The 17,540-nt window shown below is 45.8% G+C and overlaps 66 pseudogenes; all 66 read left to right on the top strand.

Annotated features, from left to right (window-relative positions):
• The first annotated feature begins 37 nt into the window (after positions 1 to 37).
• LOC140087111 (5S ribosomal RNA) lies at positions 38 to 156 on the top strand (annotated as a pseudogene).
• A 70-nt stretch (positions 157 to 226) lies between these two features.
• On the top strand, positions 227 to 345 carry LOC140080394 (5S ribosomal RNA; annotated as a pseudogene).
• A 70-nt stretch (positions 346 to 415) lies between these two features.
• Positions 416 to 534, top strand: LOC140086377 (5S ribosomal RNA; annotated as a pseudogene).
• A 259-nt stretch (positions 535 to 793) lies between these two features.
• LOC140080393 (5S ribosomal RNA) lies at positions 794 to 912 on the top strand (annotated as a pseudogene).
• A 72-nt stretch (positions 913 to 984) lies between these two features.
• Positions 985 to 1,103, top strand: LOC140090251 (5S ribosomal RNA; annotated as a pseudogene).
• A 70-nt stretch (positions 1,104 to 1,173) lies between these two features.
• On the top strand, positions 1,174 to 1,292 carry LOC140080392 (5S ribosomal RNA; annotated as a pseudogene).
• Positions 1,293 to 1,362: 70 nt separating this feature from the next.
• Positions 1,363 to 1,481, top strand: LOC140091961 (5S ribosomal RNA; annotated as a pseudogene).
• A 70-nt stretch (positions 1,482 to 1,551) lies between these two features.
• Positions 1,552 to 1,670, top strand: LOC140082193 (5S ribosomal RNA; annotated as a pseudogene).
• Positions 1,671 to 1,740: 70 nt separating this feature from the next.
• LOC140087982 (5S ribosomal RNA) lies at positions 1,741 to 1,859 on the top strand (annotated as a pseudogene).
• Positions 1,860 to 2,496: 637 nt separating this feature from the next.
• Positions 2,497 to 2,615, top strand: LOC140085689 (5S ribosomal RNA; annotated as a pseudogene).
• A 70-nt stretch (positions 2,616 to 2,685) lies between these two features.
• On the top strand, positions 2,686 to 2,804 carry LOC140099575 (5S ribosomal RNA; annotated as a pseudogene).
• Positions 2,805 to 3,063: 259 nt separating this feature from the next.
• Positions 3,064 to 3,182, top strand: LOC140085688 (5S ribosomal RNA; annotated as a pseudogene).
• Positions 3,183 to 3,252: 70 nt separating this feature from the next.
• Positions 3,253 to 3,371, top strand: LOC140099574 (5S ribosomal RNA; annotated as a pseudogene).
• Positions 3,372 to 3,441: 70 nt separating this feature from the next.
• LOC140099573 (5S ribosomal RNA) lies at positions 3,442 to 3,560 on the top strand (annotated as a pseudogene).
• A 72-nt stretch (positions 3,561 to 3,632) lies between these two features.
• LOC140091960 (5S ribosomal RNA) lies at positions 3,633 to 3,751 on the top strand (annotated as a pseudogene).
• Positions 3,752 to 3,821: 70 nt separating this feature from the next.
• LOC140092981 (5S ribosomal RNA) lies at positions 3,822 to 3,940 on the top strand (annotated as a pseudogene).
• A 259-nt stretch (positions 3,941 to 4,199) lies between these two features.
• Positions 4,200 to 4,318, top strand: LOC140080391 (5S ribosomal RNA; annotated as a pseudogene).
• A 70-nt stretch (positions 4,319 to 4,388) lies between these two features.
• LOC140092348 (5S ribosomal RNA) lies at positions 4,389 to 4,507 on the top strand (annotated as a pseudogene).
• A 259-nt stretch (positions 4,508 to 4,766) lies between these two features.
• On the top strand, positions 4,767 to 4,885 carry LOC140099572 (5S ribosomal RNA; annotated as a pseudogene).
• Positions 4,886 to 4,955: 70 nt separating this feature from the next.
• On the top strand, positions 4,956 to 5,074 carry LOC140088998 (5S ribosomal RNA; annotated as a pseudogene).
• Positions 5,075 to 5,144: 70 nt separating this feature from the next.
• LOC140080180 (5S ribosomal RNA) lies at positions 5,145 to 5,263 on the top strand (annotated as a pseudogene).
• A 251-nt stretch (positions 5,264 to 5,514) lies between these two features.
• Positions 5,515 to 5,633, top strand: LOC140092687 (5S ribosomal RNA; annotated as a pseudogene).
• Positions 5,634 to 5,703: 70 nt separating this feature from the next.
• On the top strand, positions 5,704 to 5,822 carry LOC140087674 (5S ribosomal RNA; annotated as a pseudogene).
• Positions 5,823 to 5,892: 70 nt separating this feature from the next.
• Positions 5,893 to 6,011, top strand: LOC140093915 (5S ribosomal RNA; annotated as a pseudogene).
• A 70-nt stretch (positions 6,012 to 6,081) lies between these two features.
• Positions 6,082 to 6,200, top strand: LOC140080389 (5S ribosomal RNA; annotated as a pseudogene).
• A 70-nt stretch (positions 6,201 to 6,270) lies between these two features.
• Positions 6,271 to 6,389, top strand: LOC140095363 (5S ribosomal RNA; annotated as a pseudogene).
• Positions 6,390 to 6,459: 70 nt separating this feature from the next.
• LOC140083932 (5S ribosomal RNA) lies at positions 6,460 to 6,578 on the top strand (annotated as a pseudogene).
• Positions 6,579 to 6,648: 70 nt separating this feature from the next.
• Positions 6,649 to 6,767, top strand: LOC140085686 (5S ribosomal RNA; annotated as a pseudogene).
• Positions 6,768 to 6,837: 70 nt separating this feature from the next.
• Positions 6,838 to 6,956, top strand: LOC140080388 (5S ribosomal RNA; annotated as a pseudogene).
• A 70-nt stretch (positions 6,957 to 7,026) lies between these two features.
• On the top strand, positions 7,027 to 7,145 carry LOC140087110 (5S ribosomal RNA; annotated as a pseudogene).
• A 70-nt stretch (positions 7,146 to 7,215) lies between these two features.
• Positions 7,216 to 7,334, top strand: LOC140084636 (5S ribosomal RNA; annotated as a pseudogene).
• Positions 7,335 to 7,404: 70 nt separating this feature from the next.
• Positions 7,405 to 7,523, top strand: LOC140089916 (5S ribosomal RNA; annotated as a pseudogene).
• Positions 7,524 to 7,782: 259 nt separating this feature from the next.
• Positions 7,783 to 7,901, top strand: LOC140085684 (5S ribosomal RNA; annotated as a pseudogene).
• Positions 7,902 to 7,971: 70 nt separating this feature from the next.
• LOC140099571 (5S ribosomal RNA) lies at positions 7,972 to 8,090 on the top strand (annotated as a pseudogene).
• Positions 8,091 to 8,160: 70 nt separating this feature from the next.
• LOC140080387 (5S ribosomal RNA) lies at positions 8,161 to 8,279 on the top strand (annotated as a pseudogene).
• Positions 8,280 to 8,351: 72 nt separating this feature from the next.
• LOC140102253 (5S ribosomal RNA) lies at positions 8,352 to 8,470 on the top strand (annotated as a pseudogene).
• A 70-nt stretch (positions 8,471 to 8,540) lies between these two features.
• Positions 8,541 to 8,659, top strand: LOC140080386 (5S ribosomal RNA; annotated as a pseudogene).
• A 70-nt stretch (positions 8,660 to 8,729) lies between these two features.
• On the top strand, positions 8,730 to 8,848 carry LOC140091959 (5S ribosomal RNA; annotated as a pseudogene).
• Positions 8,849 to 8,918: 70 nt separating this feature from the next.
• LOC140084589 (5S ribosomal RNA) lies at positions 8,919 to 9,037 on the top strand (annotated as a pseudogene).
• Positions 9,038 to 9,107: 70 nt separating this feature from the next.
• On the top strand, positions 9,108 to 9,226 carry LOC140087981 (5S ribosomal RNA; annotated as a pseudogene).
• Positions 9,227 to 9,863: 637 nt separating this feature from the next.
• On the top strand, positions 9,864 to 9,982 carry LOC140084236 (5S ribosomal RNA; annotated as a pseudogene).
• A 259-nt stretch (positions 9,983 to 10,241) lies between these two features.
• On the top strand, positions 10,242 to 10,360 carry LOC140080385 (5S ribosomal RNA; annotated as a pseudogene).
• Positions 10,361 to 10,808: 448 nt separating this feature from the next.
• LOC140090248 (5S ribosomal RNA) lies at positions 10,809 to 10,927 on the top strand (annotated as a pseudogene).
• A 259-nt stretch (positions 10,928 to 11,186) lies between these two features.
• Positions 11,187 to 11,305, top strand: LOC140080384 (5S ribosomal RNA; annotated as a pseudogene).
• A 72-nt stretch (positions 11,306 to 11,377) lies between these two features.
• On the top strand, positions 11,378 to 11,496 carry LOC140090247 (5S ribosomal RNA; annotated as a pseudogene).
• A 70-nt stretch (positions 11,497 to 11,566) lies between these two features.
• On the top strand, positions 11,567 to 11,685 carry LOC140080383 (5S ribosomal RNA; annotated as a pseudogene).
• A 70-nt stretch (positions 11,686 to 11,755) lies between these two features.
• Positions 11,756 to 11,874, top strand: LOC140090246 (5S ribosomal RNA; annotated as a pseudogene).
• A 70-nt stretch (positions 11,875 to 11,944) lies between these two features.
• On the top strand, positions 11,945 to 12,063 carry LOC140080382 (5S ribosomal RNA; annotated as a pseudogene).
• A 70-nt stretch (positions 12,064 to 12,133) lies between these two features.
• Positions 12,134 to 12,252, top strand: LOC140091957 (5S ribosomal RNA; annotated as a pseudogene).
• A 70-nt stretch (positions 12,253 to 12,322) lies between these two features.
• Positions 12,323 to 12,441, top strand: LOC140081572 (5S ribosomal RNA; annotated as a pseudogene).
• Positions 12,442 to 12,511: 70 nt separating this feature from the next.
• LOC140087979 (5S ribosomal RNA) lies at positions 12,512 to 12,630 on the top strand (annotated as a pseudogene).
• Positions 12,631 to 13,267: 637 nt separating this feature from the next.
• On the top strand, positions 13,268 to 13,386 carry LOC140097399 (5S ribosomal RNA; annotated as a pseudogene).
• Positions 13,387 to 13,834: 448 nt separating this feature from the next.
• LOC140085683 (5S ribosomal RNA) lies at positions 13,835 to 13,953 on the top strand (annotated as a pseudogene).
• A 70-nt stretch (positions 13,954 to 14,023) lies between these two features.
• On the top strand, positions 14,024 to 14,142 carry LOC140099570 (5S ribosomal RNA; annotated as a pseudogene).
• Positions 14,143 to 14,212: 70 nt separating this feature from the next.
• Positions 14,213 to 14,331, top strand: LOC140080381 (5S ribosomal RNA; annotated as a pseudogene).
• A 260-nt stretch (positions 14,332 to 14,591) lies between these two features.
• LOC140092980 (5S ribosomal RNA) lies at positions 14,592 to 14,710 on the top strand (annotated as a pseudogene).
• Positions 14,711 to 14,969: 259 nt separating this feature from the next.
• LOC140080380 (5S ribosomal RNA) lies at positions 14,970 to 15,088 on the top strand (annotated as a pseudogene).
• A 70-nt stretch (positions 15,089 to 15,158) lies between these two features.
• Positions 15,159 to 15,277, top strand: LOC140080378 (5S ribosomal RNA; annotated as a pseudogene).
• A 70-nt stretch (positions 15,278 to 15,347) lies between these two features.
• On the top strand, positions 15,348 to 15,466 carry LOC140090245 (5S ribosomal RNA; annotated as a pseudogene).
• Positions 15,467 to 15,725: 259 nt separating this feature from the next.
• On the top strand, positions 15,726 to 15,844 carry LOC140099569 (5S ribosomal RNA; annotated as a pseudogene).
• Positions 15,845 to 15,914: 70 nt separating this feature from the next.
• LOC140099568 (5S ribosomal RNA) lies at positions 15,915 to 16,033 on the top strand (annotated as a pseudogene).
• Positions 16,034 to 16,103: 70 nt separating this feature from the next.
• Positions 16,104 to 16,222, top strand: LOC140080168 (5S ribosomal RNA; annotated as a pseudogene).
• A 251-nt stretch (positions 16,223 to 16,473) lies between these two features.
• LOC140092686 (5S ribosomal RNA) lies at positions 16,474 to 16,592 on the top strand (annotated as a pseudogene).
• A 70-nt stretch (positions 16,593 to 16,662) lies between these two features.
• Positions 16,663 to 16,781, top strand: LOC140087551 (5S ribosomal RNA; annotated as a pseudogene).
• Positions 16,782 to 17,040: 259 nt separating this feature from the next.
• Positions 17,041 to 17,159, top strand: LOC140082021 (5S ribosomal RNA; annotated as a pseudogene).
• Positions 17,160 to 17,418: 259 nt separating this feature from the next.
• Positions 17,419 to 17,537, top strand: LOC140080377 (5S ribosomal RNA; annotated as a pseudogene).
• The last annotated feature ends 3 nt before the right edge of the window (positions 17,538 to 17,540 follow it).

Below are 17,540 nucleotides of genomic sequence, written 5' to 3'. Positions count from 1 at the left end.
TGAGATAGTAAAAGAAGGTTCAAATTGAACAGCTGCTGTCAACGGCCATTCTAAGCTGAATGTGCCTGCTCTCGTCAGATCGCAGCAACAATGCAGCTTAAGGCTTGGCAAGTACAAGCATGGGAGACTGGCTGGGAATCCCAAGTTCTGTTGACCTTTTTGAACCTGAAAATTGTTAGTTTCTCTGTCAAAGATGGTAAAAGAAGGTTCAAACTGAACAGCTGCTGTCAACGGCCATTCTAAGCTGAATGTGCCTGCTCTCGTCAGATCGCAGCAGCAATGCAGCTTAAGGCTTGGCAAGTACCAGCATGGGAGACTGGCTGGGAATCCCAAGTTCTGTTGACCTTTTTGAACCTGAAAATTGTTAGTTTCTCTGTCAAAGATGGTAAAAGAAGGTTCAAATTGAACAGCTGCTGTCAACGGCCATTCTAAGCTGAATGTGCCTGCTCTCATCAGATGGCAGCAGCAATGCAGCTTAAGGCTTGGTAAGTACCAGCATGGGAGACTGGCTGGGAATCCCAAGTTCCGTTGACCTTTTTGAACCTGAAAATTGTGTTAGTTTCTCTATGAGATAGTAAAAGAAGGTTCAAATTGAACAGCTGGTGTCAACGGCCATTCTAAGCTGAATGTGCATGCTCTTGTCGGATCACAGCAGCGATGCGGCTTAAGGCTTGGCAAGTACCAGCATGGGAGACTGGCTGCGAATCCCAAGTTCCGTTGACCTTTTTGAACCTGAAAATTGTGTTAGTTTCTCTATGAGATAGTAAAAGAAGGTTCAAATTGAACAGCTGCTGTCAACGGCCATTCTAAGCTGAATGTGCCTGCTCTCGTCAGATCGCAGCAGCAATGCAGCTTAAGGCTTGGCAAGTACCAGCATGGGAGACTGGCTGGGAATCCCAAGTTCTGTTGACCTTTTTGAACCTGAAAATTGTGTTAGTTTCTCTGTCAAAGATGGTAAAAGAAGGTTCAAATTGAACAGCTGCTGTCAACGGCCATTCTAAGCTGAATGTGCCTGCTCTCGTCAGATGGCAGCAGCAATGCAGCTTAAGGCTTGGTAAGTACCAGCATGGGAGACTGGCTGGGAATCCCAAGTTCCGTTGACCTTTTTGAACCTGAAAATTGTGTTAGTTTCTCTATGAGATAGTAAAAGAAGGTTCAAATTGAACAGCTGCTGTCAACGGCCATTCTAAGCTGAATGTGCCTGCTCTCGTCAGATCGCAGCAGCAATGCAGCTTAAGGCTTGGCAAGTACCAGCATGGGAGACTGGCTGGGAATCCCAAGTTCTGTTGACCTTTTTGAACCTGAAAATTGTGTTAGTTTCTCTATGAGATAGTAAAAGAAGGTTCAAATTGAACAGCTGCTGTCAACGGCCATTCTAAGCTGAATGTGCCTGCTCTCGTCAGATGGCAGCAGCAATGCAGCTTAAGGCTTGGTAAGTACCAGCATGGGAGACTGGCTGGGAATCCCAAGTTCTGTTGACCTTTTTGAACCTGAAATTTGTGTTAGTTTCTCTATGAGATAGTAAAAGAAGGTTCAAATTGAACAGCTGCTGTCAACGGCCATTCTAAGCTGAATGTGCCTGCTCTCGTCAGATCGCAGCAGCAATGCAGCTTAAGGCTTGGCAAGTACCAGCATGGGAGACTGGCTGGGAATATCAAGTTCCGTTGACTTTTTTGAACCTGAAAATTGTGTTATTTTCTCTATGAGATAGTAAAAGAAGGTTCAAACTGAACAGCTGCTGTCAACGGCCATTCTAAGCTGAATGTGCCTGCTCTCGTCAGATCACAGCAGCAATGCAGCTTAAGGCTTGGCAAGTACCAGCATGGGAGACTGGCTGGGAATCCCAAGTTCCGTTGACCTTTTTGAACCTGAAAATTGTGTTAGTTTCTCTATGAGATAGTAAAAGAAGGTTCAAATTGAACAGCTGCTGTCAACGGCCATTCTAAGCTGAATGTGCGTGCTCTTGTCGGAGCACAGCAGCGATGCGGCTTAAGGCTTGGCAAGTACCAGCATGGGAGACTGGCTGCGAATTCCAAGTTCCGTTGACCTTTTTGAACCTGAAAATTGTGTTAGTTTCTCTATGAGATAGTAAAAGAAGGTTCAAACTGAACAGCTGCTGTCAACGGCCATTCTAAGCTGAATGTGCCTGCTCTCGTCAGATGGCAGCAGCAATGCAGCTTAAGGCTTGGCAAGTACCAGCATGGGAGACTGGCTGGGAATCCCAAGTTCTGTTGAGCTTTTTCAACCTGAAAATTGTGTTAGTTTCTCTATGAGATAGTAAAAGAAGGTTCAAATTGAACAGCTGCTGTCAACGGCCATTCTAAGCTGAATGTGCGTGCTCTTGTCGGATCACAGCAGCGATGCGGCTTAAGGCTTGGCAAGTACCAGCATGGGAGACTGGCTGCGAATTCCAAGTTCCGTTGACCTTTTTGAACCTGAAAATTGTGTTAGTTTCTCTATGAGATAGTAAAAGAAGGTTCAAACTGAACAGCTGCTGTCAACGGCCATTCTAAGCTGAATGTGCCTGCTCTCGTCAGATCGCAGCATCAATGCAGCTTAAGGCTTGGCAAGTACCAGCATGGGAGACTGGCTGGGAATCCCAAGTTCTGTTGACCTTTTTGAACCTGAAAATTGTTAGTTTCTCTGTCAAAGATGGTAAAAGAAGGTTCAAATTGAACAGCTGCTGTCAACGGCCATTCTAAGCTGAATGTGCCTGCTCTCGTCAGATCGCAGCAGCAATGCAGCTTAAGGCTTGGCAAGTACCAGCATGGGAGACTGGCTGGGAATCCCAAGTTCCGTTGACCTTTTTGAACCTGAAAATTGTGTTAGTTTCTCTATGAGATAGTAAAAGAAGGTTCAAATTGAACAGCTGCTGTCAACGGCCATTCTAAGCTGAATGTGCGTGCTCTTGTCGGATCACAGCAGCGATGCGGCTTAAGGCTTGGCAAGTACCAGCATGGGAGACTGGCTGCGAATTCCAAGTTCCGTTGACCTTTTTGAACCTGAAAATTGTGTTAGTTTCTCTATGAGATAGTAAAAGAAGGTTCAAACTGAACAGCTGCTGTCAACGGCCATTCTAAGCTGAATGTGCCTGCTCTCGTCAGATCGCAGCATCAATGCAGCTTAAGGCTTGGCAAGTACCAGCATGGGAGACTGGCTGGGAATCCCAAGTTCTGTTGACCTTTTTGAACCTGAAAATTGTTAGTTTCTCTGTCAAAGATGGTAAAAGAAGGTTCAAATTGAACAGCTGCTGTCAACGGCCATTCTAAGCTGAATGTGCCTGCTCTCGTCAGATCGCAGCAGCAATGCAGCTTAAGGCTTGGCAAGTACCAGCATGGGAGACTGGCTGGGAATCCCAAGTTCCGTTGACCTTTTTGAACCTGAAAATTGTGTTAGTTTCTCTATGAGATAGTAAAAGAAGGTTCAAATTGAACAGCTGCTGTCAACGGCCATTCTAAGCTGAATGTGCCTGCTCTCGTCAGATCGCAGCAGCAATGCAGCTTAAGGCTTGGCAAGTACCAGCATGGGAGACTGGCTGGGAATCCCAAGTTCCGTTGACCTTTTTGAACCTGAAAATTGTGTTAGTTTCTCTGTCAAAGATGGTAAAAGAAGGTTCAAATTGAACAGCTGCTGTCAACGGCCATTCTAAGCTGAATGTGCCTGCTCTCGTCAGATGGCAGCAGCAATGCAGCTTAAGGCTTGGTAAGTACCAGCATGGGAGACTGGCTGGGAATCCCAAGTTCTGTTGACCTTTTTGAACCTGAAAATTGTGTTAGTTTCTCTATGAGATAGTAAAAGAAGGTTCAAATTGAACAGCTGCTGTCAACGGCCATTCTAAGCTGAATGTGCCTGCTCTCGTCAGATCGCAGCAGCAATGCAGCTTAAGGTTTGGCAAGTACCAGCATGGGAGACTGGCTGGGAATCTCAAGTTCTGTTGACCTTTTTGAACCTGAAAATTGTGTTAGTTTCTCTATGAGATAGTAAAAGAAGGTTCAAATTGAACAACTGCTGTCAACGGCCATTCTAAGCTGAATGTGCGTGCTCTTGTCGGATCACAGCAGCGATGCGGCTTAAGGCTTGGCAAGTACCAGCATGGGAGACTGGCTGCGAATTCCAAGTTCCGTTGACCTTTTTGAACCTGAAAATTGTGTTAGTTTCTCTATGAGATAGTAAAAGAAGGTTCAAACTGAACAGCTGCTGTCAACGGCCATTCTAAGCTGAATGTGCCTGCTCTCGTCAGATCGCAGCAGCAATGCAGCTTAAGGCTTGGCAAGTACCAGCATGGGAGACTGGCTGGGAATCCCAAGTTCTGTTGACCTTTTTGAACCTGAAAATTGTTAGTTTCTCTGTCAAAGATGGTAAAAGAAGGTTCAAATTGAACAGCTGCTGTCAACGGCCATTCTAAGCTGAATGTGCCTGCTCTCGTCAGATGGCAGCAGCAATGCAGCTTAAGGCTTGGCAAGTACCAGCATGGGAGACTGGCTGGGAATCCCAAGTTCCGTTGACCTTTTTGAACCTGAAAATTGTGTTAGTTTCTCTATGAGATAGTAAAAGAAGGTTCAAATTGAACAGCTGGTGTCAACGGCCATTCTAAGCTGAATGTGCGTGCTCTTGTCGGATCACAGCAGCGATGCGGCTTAAGGCTTGGCAAGTACCAGCATGGGAGACTGGCTGCGAATCCCAAGTTCCGTTGACCTTTTTGAACCTGAAAATTGTGTTAGTTTCTCTATGAGATAGTAAAAGAAGGTTCAAACTGAACAGCTGCTGTCAACGGCCATTCTAAGCTGAATGTGCCTGCTCTCGTCAGATCGCAGCAGCAATGCAGCTTAAGGCTTGGCAAGTACCAGCATGGGAGACTGGCTGGGAATCCCAAGTTCCGTTGACCTTTTTGAACCTGAAAATTGTGTTAGTTTCTCTATGAGATAGTAAAAGAAGGTTCAAATTGAACAGCTGCTGTCAACGGCCATTCTAAGCTGAATGTGCCTGCTCTTGTCAGATCGCAGCAGCAATGCAGCTTAAGGCTTGGCAAGTACCAGCATGGGAGACTGGCTGGGAATCCCAAGTTCCGTTGACCTTTTTGAACCTGAAAATTGTGTTAGTTACTCTATGAGATAGTAAAAGAAGGTTCAAATTGAACAGCTGCTGTCAACGGCCATTCTAAGCTGAATGTGCCTGCTCTCATCAGATCGCAGCAGCAATGCAGCTTAAGGCTTGGCAAGTACCAGCATGGGAGACTGGCTGGGAATCCCAAGTTCTGTTGACCTTTTTGAACCTGAAAATTGTGTTAGTTTCTCTATGAGATAGTAAAAGAAGGTTCAAATTGAACAGCTGCTGTCAACGGCCATTCTAAGCTGAATGTGCCTGCTCTCGTCAGATCGCAGCAGCTTAAAGCTTGGCAAGTACCAGCATGGGAGACTGGCTGGGAATCCCAAGTTCCGTTGACCTTTTTGAACCTGAAAATTGTGTTAGTTTCTCTATGAGATAGTAAAAGAAGGTTCAAATTGAACAGCTGCTGTCAACGGCCATTCTAAGCTGAATGTGCCTGCTCTAGTCAGATCGCAGCAGCAATGCAGCTTAAGGCTTGGCAAGTACCAGCATGGGAGACTGGCTGGGAATCCCAAGTTCTGTTGACCTTTTTGAACCTGAAAATTGTGTTAGTTTCTCTATGAGATAGTAAAAGAAGGTTCAAATTGAACAGCTGCTGTCAACGGCCATTCTAAGCTGAATGTGCCTGCTCTCGTCAGATCGCAGCAGCAATGCAGCTTAAGGCTTGGCAAGTACCAGCATGGGAGACTGTCTGGGAATCCCAAGTTCCGTTGACCTTTTTGAACCTGAAAATTGTGTTAGTTTCTCTATGAGATAGTAAAAGAAGGTTCAAATTGAACAGCTGCTGTCATCGGCCATTCTAAGCTGAATGTGCCTGCTCTCGTCAGATCGCAGCAGCAATGCAGCGTAAGGCTTGGCAAGTACCAGCATGGGAGACTGGCTGGGAATCCCAAGTACTGTTGACCTTTTTGAACCTGAAAATTGTGTTAGTTTTTCTATGAGATAGTAAAAGAAGGTTCAAATTGAACAGCTGCTGTCAACGGCCATTCTAAGCTGAATGTGCCTGCTCTCGTCAGATCGCAGCAGCAATGCAGCTTAAGGCTTGGCAAGTACCAGCATGGGAGACTGGCTGGGAATCCCAAGTTCTGTTGACCTTTTTGAACCTGAAAATTGTGTTAGTTTCTCTATGAGATAGTAAAAGAAGGTTTAAATTGAACAGCTGCTGTCAACGGCCATTCTAAGCTGAATGTGCCTGCTCTCGTCAGATCGCAGCAACAATGCAGCTTAAGGCTTGGCAAGTACATGCATGGGAGGCTGGCTGGGAATCCCAAGTTCTGTTGACCTTTTTGAACCTGAAAATTGTTAGTTTCTCTGTCAAAGATGGTAAAAGAAGGTTCAAATTGAACAGCTGCTGTCAACGGCCATTCTAAGCTGAATGTGCCTGCTCTCGTCAGATCGCAGCAGCAATGCAGCTTAAGGCTTGGCAAGTACCAGCATGGGAGACTGGCTGGGAAAACCAAGTTCCGTTGACCTTTTTGAACCTGAAAATTGTGTTAGTTTCTCTATGAGATAGTAAAAGAAGGTTCAAACTGAACAGCTGCTGTCAACGGCCATTCTAAGCTGAATGTGCCTGCTCTCGTCAGATCGCAGCATCAATGCAGCTTAAGGCTTGGCAAGTACCAGCATGGGAGACTGGCTGGGAATCCCAAGTTCTGTTGACCTTTTTGAACCTGAAAATTGTTAGTTTCTCTGTCAAAGATGGTAAAAGAAGGTTCAAATTGAACAGCTGCTGTCAACGGCCATTCTAAGCTGAATGTGCCTGCTCTCGTCAGATCGCAGCAGCAATGCAGCTTAAGGCTTGGCAAGTACCAGCATGGGAGACTGGCTGGGAATCCCAAGTTCTGTTGACCTTTTTGAACCTGAAAATTGTGTTAGTTTCTCTATGAGATAGTAAAAGAAGGTTCAAATTGAACAGCTGCTGTCAACGGCCATTCTAAGCTGAATGTGCCTGCTCTCGTCAGATCGCAGCAACAATGCAGCTTAAGGCTTGGCAAGTACAAGCATGGGAGACTGGCTGGGAATCCCAAGTTCTGTTGACCTTTTTGAACCTGAAAATTGTTAGTTTCTCTGTCAAAGATGGTAAAAGAAGGTTCAAATTGAACAGCTGCTGTCAACGGCCATTCTAAGCTGAATGTGCCTGCTCTCGTCAGATCGCAGCAGCAATGCAGCTTAAGGCTTGGCAAGTAGCAGCATGGGAGACTGGCTGGGAATACCAAGTTCCGTTGACCTTTTTGAACCTGAAAATTGTGTTAGTTTCTCTATGAGATAGTAAAAGAAGGTTCAAACTGAACAGCTGCTGTCAACGGCCATTCTAAGCTGAATGTGCCTGCTCTCGTCAGATCACAGCAGCAATGCAGCTTAAGGCTTGGCAAGTACCAGCATGGGAGACTGGCTGGGAATCCCAAGTTCCGTTGACTTTTTTGAACCTGAAAATTGTGTTAGTTTCTCTATGAGATAGTAAAAGAAGGTTCAAATTGAACAGCTGCTGTCAACGGCCATTCTAAGCTGAATGTGCGTGCTCTTGTCGGAGCACAGCAGCGATGTGGCTTAAGGCTTGGCAAGTACCAGCATGGGAGACTGGCTGCGAATTCCAAGTTCCGTTGACCTTTTTGAACCTGAAAATTGTGTTAGTTTCTCTATGAGATAGTAAAAGAAGGTTCAAACTGAACAGCTGCTGTCAACGGCCATTCTAAGCTGAATGTGCCTGCTCTCGTCAGATCGCAGCATCAATGCAGCTTAAGGCTTGGCAAGTACCAGCATGGGAGACTGGCTGGGAATCCCAAGTTCTGTTGACCTTTTTGAACCTGAAAATTGTTAGTTTCTCTGTCAAAGATGGTAAAAGAAGGTTCAAATTGAACAGCTGCTGTCAACGGCCATTCTAAGCTGAATGTGCCTGCTCTCGTCAGATCGCAGCAGCAATGCAGCTTAAGGCTTGGCAAGTACCAGCATGGGAGACTGGCTGGGAATCCCAAGTTCCGTTGACCTTTTTGAACCTGAAAATTGTGTTAGTTTCTCTATGAGATAGTAAAAGAAGGTTCAAATTGAACAGCTGCTGTCAACGGCCATTCTAAGCTGAATGTGCCTGCTCTCGTCAGATCGCAGCAGCAATGCAGCTTAAGGCTTGGCAAGTACCAGCATGGGAGACTGGCTGGGAATCCCAAGTTCTGTTGACCTTTTTGAACCTGAAAATTGTGTTAGTTTCTCTGTCAAAGATGGTAAAAGAAGGTTCAAATTGAACAGCTGCTGTCAACGGCCATTCTAAGCTGAATGTGCCTGCTCTCGTCAGATCGCAGCAGCAATGCAGCTTAAGGCTTGGTAAGTACCAGCATGGGAGACTGGCTGGGAATCCCAAGTTCCGTTGACCTTTTTGAACCTGAAAATTGTGTTAGTTTCTCTATGAGATAGTAAAAGAAGGTTCAAATTGAACAGCTGCTGTCAACGGCCATTCTAAGCTGAATGTGCCTGCTCTCGTCAGATCGCAGCAGCAATGCAGCTTAAGGCTTGGCAAGTACCAGCATGGGAGACTGGCTGGGAATCCCAAGTTCTGTTGACCTTTTTGAACCTGAAAATTGTGTTAGTTTCTCTATGAGATAGTAAAAGAAGGTTCAAATTGAACAGCTGCTGTCAACGGCCATTCTAAGCTGAATGTGCCTGCTCTCGTCAGATGGCAGCAGCAATGCAGCTTAAGGCTTGGTAAGTACCAGCATGGGAGACTGGCTGGGAATCCCAAGTTCTGTTGACCTTTTTGAACCTGAAAATTGTGTTAGTTTCTCTATGAGATAGTAAAAGAAGGTTCAAATTGAACAGCTGCTGTCAACGGCCATTCTAAGCTGAATGTGCCTGCTCTCGTCAGATCGCAGCAGCAATGCAGCTTAAGGCTTGGCAAGTACGAGCATGGGAGACTGGCTGGGAATACCAAGTTCCGTTGACCTTTTTGAACCTGAAAATTGTGTTAGTTTCTCTATGAGATAGTAAAAGAAGGTTCAAACTGAACAGCTGCTGTCAACGGCCATTCTAAGCTGAATGTGCCTGCTCTCGTCAGATCACAGCAGCAATGCAGCTTAAGGCTTGGCAAGTACCAGCATGGGAGACTGGCTGGGAATCCCAAGTTCCGTTGACCTTTTTGAACCTGAAAATTGTGTTAGTTTCTCTATGAGATAGTAAAAGAAGGTTCAAATTGAACAGCTGCTGTCAACGGCCATTCTAAGCTGAATGTGCGTGCTCTTGTCGGAGCACAGCAGCGATGCGGCTTAAGGCTTGGCAAGTACCAGCATGGGAGACTGGCTGCGAATTCCAAGTTCCGTTGACCTTTTTGAACCTGAAAATTGTGTTAGTTTCTCTATGAGATAGTAAAAGAAGGTTCAAACTGAACAGCTGCTGTCAACGGCCATTCTAAGCTGAATGTGCCTGCTCTCGTCAGATGGCAGCAGCAATGCAGCTTCAGGCTTGGCAAGTACCAGCATGGGAGACTGGCTGGGAATCCCAAGTTCTGTTGAGCTTTTTGAACCTGAAAATTGTGTTAGTTTCTCTATGAGATAGTAAAAGAAGGTTCAAATTGAACAGCTGCTGTCAACGGCCATTCTAAGCTGAATGTGCGTGCTCTTGTCGGATCACAGCAGCGATGCGGCTTAAGGCTTGGCAAGTACCAGCATGGGAGACTGGCTGCGAATTCCAAGTTCCGTTGACCTTTTTGAACCTGAAAATTGTGTTAGTTTCTCTATGAGATAGTAAAAGAAGGTTCAAACTGAACAGCTGCTGTCAACGGCCATTCTAAGCTGAATGTGCCTGCTCTCGTCAGATCGCAGCATCAATGCAGCTTAAGGCTTGGCAAGTACCAGCATGGGAGACTGGCTGGGAATCCCAAGTTCCGTTGACCTTTTTGAACCTGAAAATTGTGTTAGTTTCTCTATGAGATAGTAAAAGAAGGTTCAAATTGAACAGCTGCTGTCAACGGCCATTCTAAGCTGAATGTGCGTGCTCTTGTCGGATCACAGCAGCGATGCGGCTTAAGGCTTGGCAAGTACCAGCATGGGAGACTGGCTGCGAATTCCAAGTTCCGTTGACCTTTTTGAACCTGAAAATTGTGTTAGTTTCTCTATGAGATAGTAAAAGAAGGTTCAAACTGAACAGCTGCTGTCAACGGCCATTCTAAGCTGAATGTGCCTGCTCTCGTCAGATCGCAGCAGCAATGCAGCTTAAGGCTTGGCAAGTACCAGCATGGGAGACTGGCTGGGAATCCCAAGTTCTGTTGACCTTTTTGAACCTGAAAATTGTTAGTTTCTCTGTCAAAGATGGTAAAAGAAGGTTCAAATTGAACAGATGCTGTCAACGGCCATTCTAAGCTGAATGTGCCTGCTCTCGTCAGATGGCAGTAGCAATGCAGCTTAAGGCTTGGCAAGTACCAGCATGGGAGACTGGCTGGGAATCCCAAGTTCTGTTGAGCTTTTTGAACCTGAAAATTGTGTTAGTTTCTCTATGAGATAGTAAAAGAAGGTTCAAATTGAACAGCTGCTGTCAACGGCCATTCTAAGCTGAATGTGCGTGCTCTTGTCGGATCACAGCAGCGATGCGGCTTAAGGCTTGGCAAGTACCAGCATGGGAGACTGGCTGGGAATCCCAAGTTCTGTTGACCTTTTTGAACCTGAAAATTGTTAGTTTCTCTGTCAAAGATGGTAAAAGAAGGTTCAAATTGAACAGCTGCTGTCAACGGCCATTCTAAGCTGAATGTGCCTGCTCTCGTCAGATGGCAGCAGCAATGCAGCTTAAGGCTTGGTAAGTACCAGCATGGGAGACTGGCTGGGAATCCCAAGTTCCGTTGACCTTTTTGAACCTGAAAATTGTGTTAGTTTCTCTATGAGATAGTAAAAGAAGGTTCAAATTGAACATTTGGTGTCAACGGCCATTCTAAGCTGAATGTGCGTGCTCTTGTCGGATCACAGCAGCGATGCGGCTTAAGGCTTGGCAAGTACCAGCATGGGAGACTGGCTGCGAATCCCAAGTTCCGTTGACCTTTTTGAACCTGAAAATTGTGTTAGTTTCTCTATGAGATAGTAAAAGAAGGTTCAAATTGAACAGCTGCTGTCAACGGCCATTCTAAGCTGAATGTGCCTGCTCTCGTCAGATCGCAGCAGCAATGCAGCTTAAGGCTTGGCAAGTACCAGCATGGGAGACTGGCTGGGAATCCCAAGTTCTGTTGACCTTTTTGAACCTGAAAATTGTGTTAGTTTCTCTGTCAAAGATGGTAAAAGAAGGTTCAAATTGAACAGCTGCTGTCAACGGCCATTCTAAGCTGAATGTGCCTGCTCTCGTCAGATGGCAGCAGCAATGCAGCTTAAGGCTTGGTAAGTACCAGCATGGGAGACTGGCTGGGAATCCCAAGTTCCGTTGACCTTTTTGAACCTGAAAATTGTGTTAGTTTCTCTATGAGATAGTAAAAGAAGGTTCAAATTGAACAGCTGCTGTCAACGGCCATTCTAAGCTGAATGTGCCTGCTCTCGTCAGATCGCAGCAGCAATGCAGCTTAAGGCTTGGCAAGTACCAGCATGGGAGACTGGCTGGGAATCCCAAGTTCTGTTGACCTTTTTGAACCTGAAAATTGTGTTAGTTTCTCTATGAGATAGTAAAAGAAGGTTCAAATTGAACAGCTGCTGTCAACGGCCATTCTAAGCTGAATGTGCCTGCTCTCGTCAGATGGCAGCAGCAATGCAGCTTAAGGCTTGGTAAGTACCAGCATGGGAGACTGGCTGGGAATCCCAAGTTCCGTTGACCTTTTTGAACCTGAAAATTGTGTTAGTTTCTCTATGAGATAGTAAAAGAAGGTTCAAATTGAACAGCTGCTGTCAACGGCCATTCTAAGCTGAATGTGCCTGCTCTCGTCAGATCGCAGCAGCAATGCAGCTTAAGGCTTGGCAAGTACCAGCATGGGAGACTGGCTGGGAATCCCAAGTTCTGTTGACCTTTTTGAACCTGAAAATTGTGTTAGTTTCTCTATGAGATAGTAAAAGAAGGTTCAAATTGAACAGCTGCTGTCAACGGCCATTCTAAGCTGAATGTGCCTGCTCTCGTCAGATGGCAGCAGCAATGCAGCTTAAGGCTTGGTAAGTACCAGCATGGGAGACTGGCTGGGAATCCCAAGTTCTGTTGACCTTTTTGAACCTGAAAATTGTGTTAGTTTCTCTATGAGATAGTAAAAGAAGGTTCAAATTGAACAGCTGCTGTCAATGGCCATTCTAAGCTGAATGTGCCTGCTCTCGTCAGATCGCAGCAGCAATGCAGCTTAAGGCTTGGCAAGTACCAGCATGGGAGACTGGCTGGGAATACCAAGTTCCGTTGACCTTTTTGAACCTGAAAATTGTGTTAGTTTCTCTATGAGATAGTAAAAGAAGGTTCAAACTGAACAGCTGCTGTCAACGGCCATTCTAAGCTGAATGTGCCTGCTCTCGTCAGATCACAGCAGCAATGCAGCTTAAGGCTTGGCAAGTACCAGCATGGGAGACTGGCTGGGAATCCCAAGTTCCGTTGACCTTTTTGAACCTGAAAATTGTGTTAGTTTCTCTATGAGATAGTAAAAGAAGGTTCAAATTGAACAGCTGCTGTCAACGGCCATTCTAAGCTGAATGTGCGTGCTCTTGTCGGAGCACAGCAGCGATGCGGCTTAAGGCTTGGCAAGTACCAGCATGGGAGACTGGCTGCGAATTCCAAGTTCCGTTGACCTTTTTGAACCTGAAAATTGTGTTAGTTTCTCTATGAGATAGTAAAAGAAGGTTCAAACTGAACAGCTGCTGTCAACGGCCATTCTAAGCTGAATGTGCCTGCTCTCGTCAGATGGCAGCAGCAATGCAGCTTAAGGCTTGGCAAGTACCAGCATGGGAGTCTGGCTGGGAATCCCAAGTTCTGTTGAGCTTTTTGAACCTGAAAATTGTGTTAGTTTCTCTATGAGATAGTAAAAGAAGGTTCAAATTGAACAGCTGCTGTCAACGGCCATTCTAAGCTGAATGTGCGTGCTCTTGTCGGATCACAGCAGCGATGCGGCTTAAGGCTTGGCAAGTACCAGCATGGGAGACTGGCTGCGAATTCCAAGTTCCGTTGACCTTTTTGAACCTGAAAATTGTGTTAGTTTCTCTATGAGATAGTAAAAGAAGGTTCAAACTGAACAGCTGCTGTCAACGGCCATTCTAAGCTGAATGTGCCTGCTCTCGTCAGATCGCAGCATCAATGCAGCTTAAGGCTTGGCAAGTACCAGCATGGGAGACTGGCTGGGAATCCCAAATTCTGTTGACCTTTTTGAACCTGAAAATTGTTAGTTTCTCTGTCAAAGATGGTAAAAGAAGGTTCAAATTGAACAGCTGCTGTCAACGGCCATTCTAAGCTGAATGTGCCTGCTCTCGTCAGATGGCAGCAGCAATGCAGCTTAAGGCTTGGCAAGTACCAGCATGGGAGACTGGCTGGGAATCCCAAGTTCTGTTGAGCTTTTTGAACCTGAAAATTGTGTTAGTTTCTCTATGAGATAGTAAAAGAAGGTTCAAATTGAACAGCTGCTGTCAACGGCCATTCTAAGCTGAATGTGCGTGCTCTTGTCGGATCACAGCAGCGATGCGGCTTAAGGCTTGGCAAGTACCAGCATGGGAGACTGGCTGCGAATTCCAAGTTCCGTTGACCTTTTTGAACCTGAAAATTGTGTTAGTTTCTCTATGAGATAGTAAATGAAGGTTCAAACTGAACAGCTGCTGTCAACGGCCATTCTAAGCTGAATGTGCCTGCTCTCGTCAGATCGCAGCATCAATGCAGCTTAAGGCTTGGCAAGTACCAGCATGGGAGACTGGCTGGGAATCCCAAGTTCTGTTGACCTTTTTGAACCTGAAAATTGTTAGTTTCTCTGTCAAAGATGGTAAAAGAAGGTTCAAATTGAACAGCTGCTGTCAACGGCCATTCTAAGCTGAATGTGCCTGCTCTCGTCAGATCGCAGCAGCAATGCAGCTTAAGGCTTGGCAAGTACCAGCATGGGAGACTGGCTGGGAATCCCAAGTTCCGTTGACCTTTTTGAACCTGAAAATTGTGTTAGTTTCTCTATGAGATAGTAAAAGAAGGTTCAAATTGAACAGCTGCTGTCAACGGCCATTCTAAGCTGAATGTGCCTGCTCTCGTCAGATCGCAGCAGCAATGCAGCTTAAGGCTTGGCAAGTACCAGCATGGGAGACTGGCTGGGAATCCCAAGTTCTGTTGACCTTTTTGAACCTGAAAATTGTGTTAGTTTCTCTGTCAAAGATGGTAAAAGAAGGTTCAAATTGAACAGCTGCTGTCAACGGCCATTCTAAGCTGAATGTGCCTGCTCTCGTCAGATGGCAGCAGCAATGCAGCTTAAGGCTTGGTAAGTACCAGCATGGGAGACTGGCTGGAATCCCAAGTTCTGTTGACCTTTTTGAACCTGAAAATTGTGTTAGTTTCTCTATGAGATAGTAAAAGAAGGTTCAAATTGAACAGCTGCTGTCAACGGCCATTCTAAGCTGAATGTGCCTGCTCTCGTCAGATCGCAGCAGCAATGCAGCTTAAGGTTTGGCAAGTACCAGCATGGGAGACTGGCTGGGAATCTCAAGTTCTGTTGACCTTTTTGAACCTGAAAATTGTGTTAGTTTCTCTATGAGATAGTAAAAGAAGGTTCAAATTGAACAACTGCTGTCAACGGCCATTCTAAGCTGAATGTGCGTGCTCTTGTCGGATCACAGCAGCGATGCGGCTTAAGGCTTGGCAAGTACCAGCATGGGAGACTGGCTGCGAATTCCAAGTTCCGTTGACCTTTTTGAACCTGAAAATTGTGTTAGTTTCTCTATGAGATAGTAAAAGAAGGTTCAAACTGAACAGCTGCTGTCAACGGCCATTCTAAGCTGAATGTGCCTGCTCTCGTCAGATCGCAGCAGCAATGCAGCTTAAGGCTTGGCAAGTACCAGCATGGGAGACTGGCTGGGAATCCCAAGTTCTGTTGACCTTTTTGAACCTGAAAATTGTTAGTTTCTCTGTCAAAGATGGTAAAAGAAGGTTCAAACTGAACAGCTGCTGTCAACGGCCATTCTAAGCTGAATGTGCCTGCTCTCGTCAGATCGCAGCAGCAATGCAGCTTAAGGCTTGGCAAGTACCAGCATGGGAGACTGGCTGGGAATCCCAAGTTCTGTTGACCTTTTTGAACCTGAAAATTGTTAGTTTCTCTGTCAAAGATGGTAAAAGAAGGTTCAAATTGAACAGCTGCTGTCAACGGCCATTCTAAGCTGAATGTGCCTGCTCTCGTCAGATGGCAGCAGCAATGCAGCTTAAGGCTTGGTAAGTACCAGCATGGGAGACTGGCTGGGAATCCCAAGTTCCGTTGACCTTTTTGAACCTGAAAATTGTGTTAGTTTCTCTATGAGATAGTAAAAGAAGGTTCAAATTGAACAGCTGGTGTCAACGGCCATTCTAAGCTGAATGTGCGTGCTCTTGTCGGATCACAGCAGCGATGCGGCTTAAGGCTTGGCAAGTACCAGCATGGGAGACTGGCTGCGAATCCCAAGTTCCGTTGACCTTTTTGAACCTGAAAATTGTGTTAGTTTCTCTATGAGATAGTAAAAGAAGGTTCAAACTGAACAGCTGCTGTCAACGGCCATTCTAAGCTGAATGTGCCTGCTCTCGTCAGATCGCAGCAGCAATGCAGCTTAAGGCTTGGCAAGTACCAGCATGGGAGACTGGCTGGGAATCCCAAGTTCCGTTGACCTTTTTGAACCTGAAAATTGTGTTAGTTTCTCTATGAGATAGTAAAAGAAGGTTCAAATTGAACAGCTGCTGTCAACGGCCATTCTAAGCTGAATGTGCCTGCTCTCGTCAGATCGCAGCAGCAATGCAGCTTAAGGCTTGGCAAGTACCAGCATGGGAGACTGGCTGGGAATCCCAAGTTCCGTTGACCTTTTTGAACCTGAAAATTGTGTTAGTTACTCTATGAGATAGTAAAAGAAGGTTCAAATTGAACAGCTGCTGTCAACGGCCATTCTAAGCTGAATGTGCCTGCTCTCATCAGATCGCAGCAGCAATGCAGCTTAAGGCTTGGCAAGTACCAGCATGGGAGACTGGCTGGGAATCCCAAGTTCTGTTGACCTTTTTGAACCTGAAAATTGTGTTAGTTTCTCTATGAGATAGTAAAAGAAGGTTCAAATTGAACAGCTGCTGTCAACGGCCATTCTAAGCTGAATGTGCCTGCTCTCGTCAGATCGCAGCAGCTTAAAGCTTGGCAAGTACCAGCATGGGAGACTGGCTGGGAATCCCAAGTTCCGTTGACCTTTTTGAACCTGAAAATTGTGTTAGTTTCTCTATGAGATAGTAAAAGAAGGTTCAAATTGAACAGCTGCTGTCAACGGCCATTCTAAGCTGAATGTGCCTGCTCTAGTCAGATCGCAGCAGCAATGCAGCTTAAGGCTTGGCAAGTACCAGCATGGGAGACTGGCTGGGAATCCCAAGTTCTGTTGACCTTTTTGAACCTGAAAATTGTGTTAGTTTCTCTATGAGATAGTAAAAGAAGGTTCAAATTGAACAGCTGCTGTCAACGGCCATTCTAAGCTGAATGTGCCTGCTCTCGTCAGATCGCAGCAGCAATGCAGCTTAAGGCTTGGCAAGTACCAGCATGGGAGACTGTCTGGGAATCCCAAGTTCCGTTGACCTTTTTGAACCTGAAAATTGTGTTAGTTTCTCTATGAGATAGTAAAAGAAGGTTCAAATTGAACAGCTGCTGTCATCGGCCATTCTAAGCTGAATGTGCCTGCTCTCGTCAGATCGCAGCAGCAATGCAGCGTAAGGCTTGGCAAGTACCAGCATGGGAGACTGGCTGGGAATCCCAAATTCTGTTGACCTTTTTGAACCTGAAAATTGTTAGTTTCTCTGTCAAAGATGGTAAAAGAAGGTTCAAATTGAACAGCTGCTGTCAACGGCCATTCTAAGCTGAATGTGCCTGCTCTCGTCAGATCGCAGCAGCAATGCAGCTTAAGGCTTGGCAAGTACCAGCATGGGAGACTGGCTGGGAATCCCAAGTCCTGTTGACCTTTTTGAACCTGAAAATTGTGTTAGTTTCTCTATGAGATAGTAAAAGAAGGTTCAAATTGAACAGCTGCTGTCAACGGCCATTCTAAGCTGAATGTGCGTGCTCTTGTCGGATCACAGCAGCGATGCGGCTTAAGGCTTGGCAAGTACCAGCATGGGAGACTGGCTGGGAATCCCAAGTTCCGTTGACCTTTTTGAACCTGAAAATTGTGTTAGTTTCTCTATGAGATAGTAAAAGAAGGTTCAAACTGAACAGCTGCTGTCAACGGCCATTCTAAGCTGAATGTGCCTGCTCTCGTCAGATCGCAGCAGCAATGCAGCTTAAGGCTTGGCAAGTACCAGCATGGGAGACTGGCTGGGAATCCCAAGTTCTGTTGACCTTT

The sequence above is a fragment of the Engystomops pustulosus genome, chromosome 9 (genome assembly GCF_040894005.1).
Source record: "Engystomops pustulosus chromosome 9, aEngPut4.maternal, whole genome shotgun sequence".
Lineage (NCBI taxonomy): Eukaryota > Metazoa > Chordata > Amphibia > Anura > Leptodactylidae > Engystomops > Engystomops pustulosus.
The sequence above is the reverse complement of the archived record's forward strand: the minus strand, read 5'-3'. Positions and strand labels throughout refer to the sequence as shown.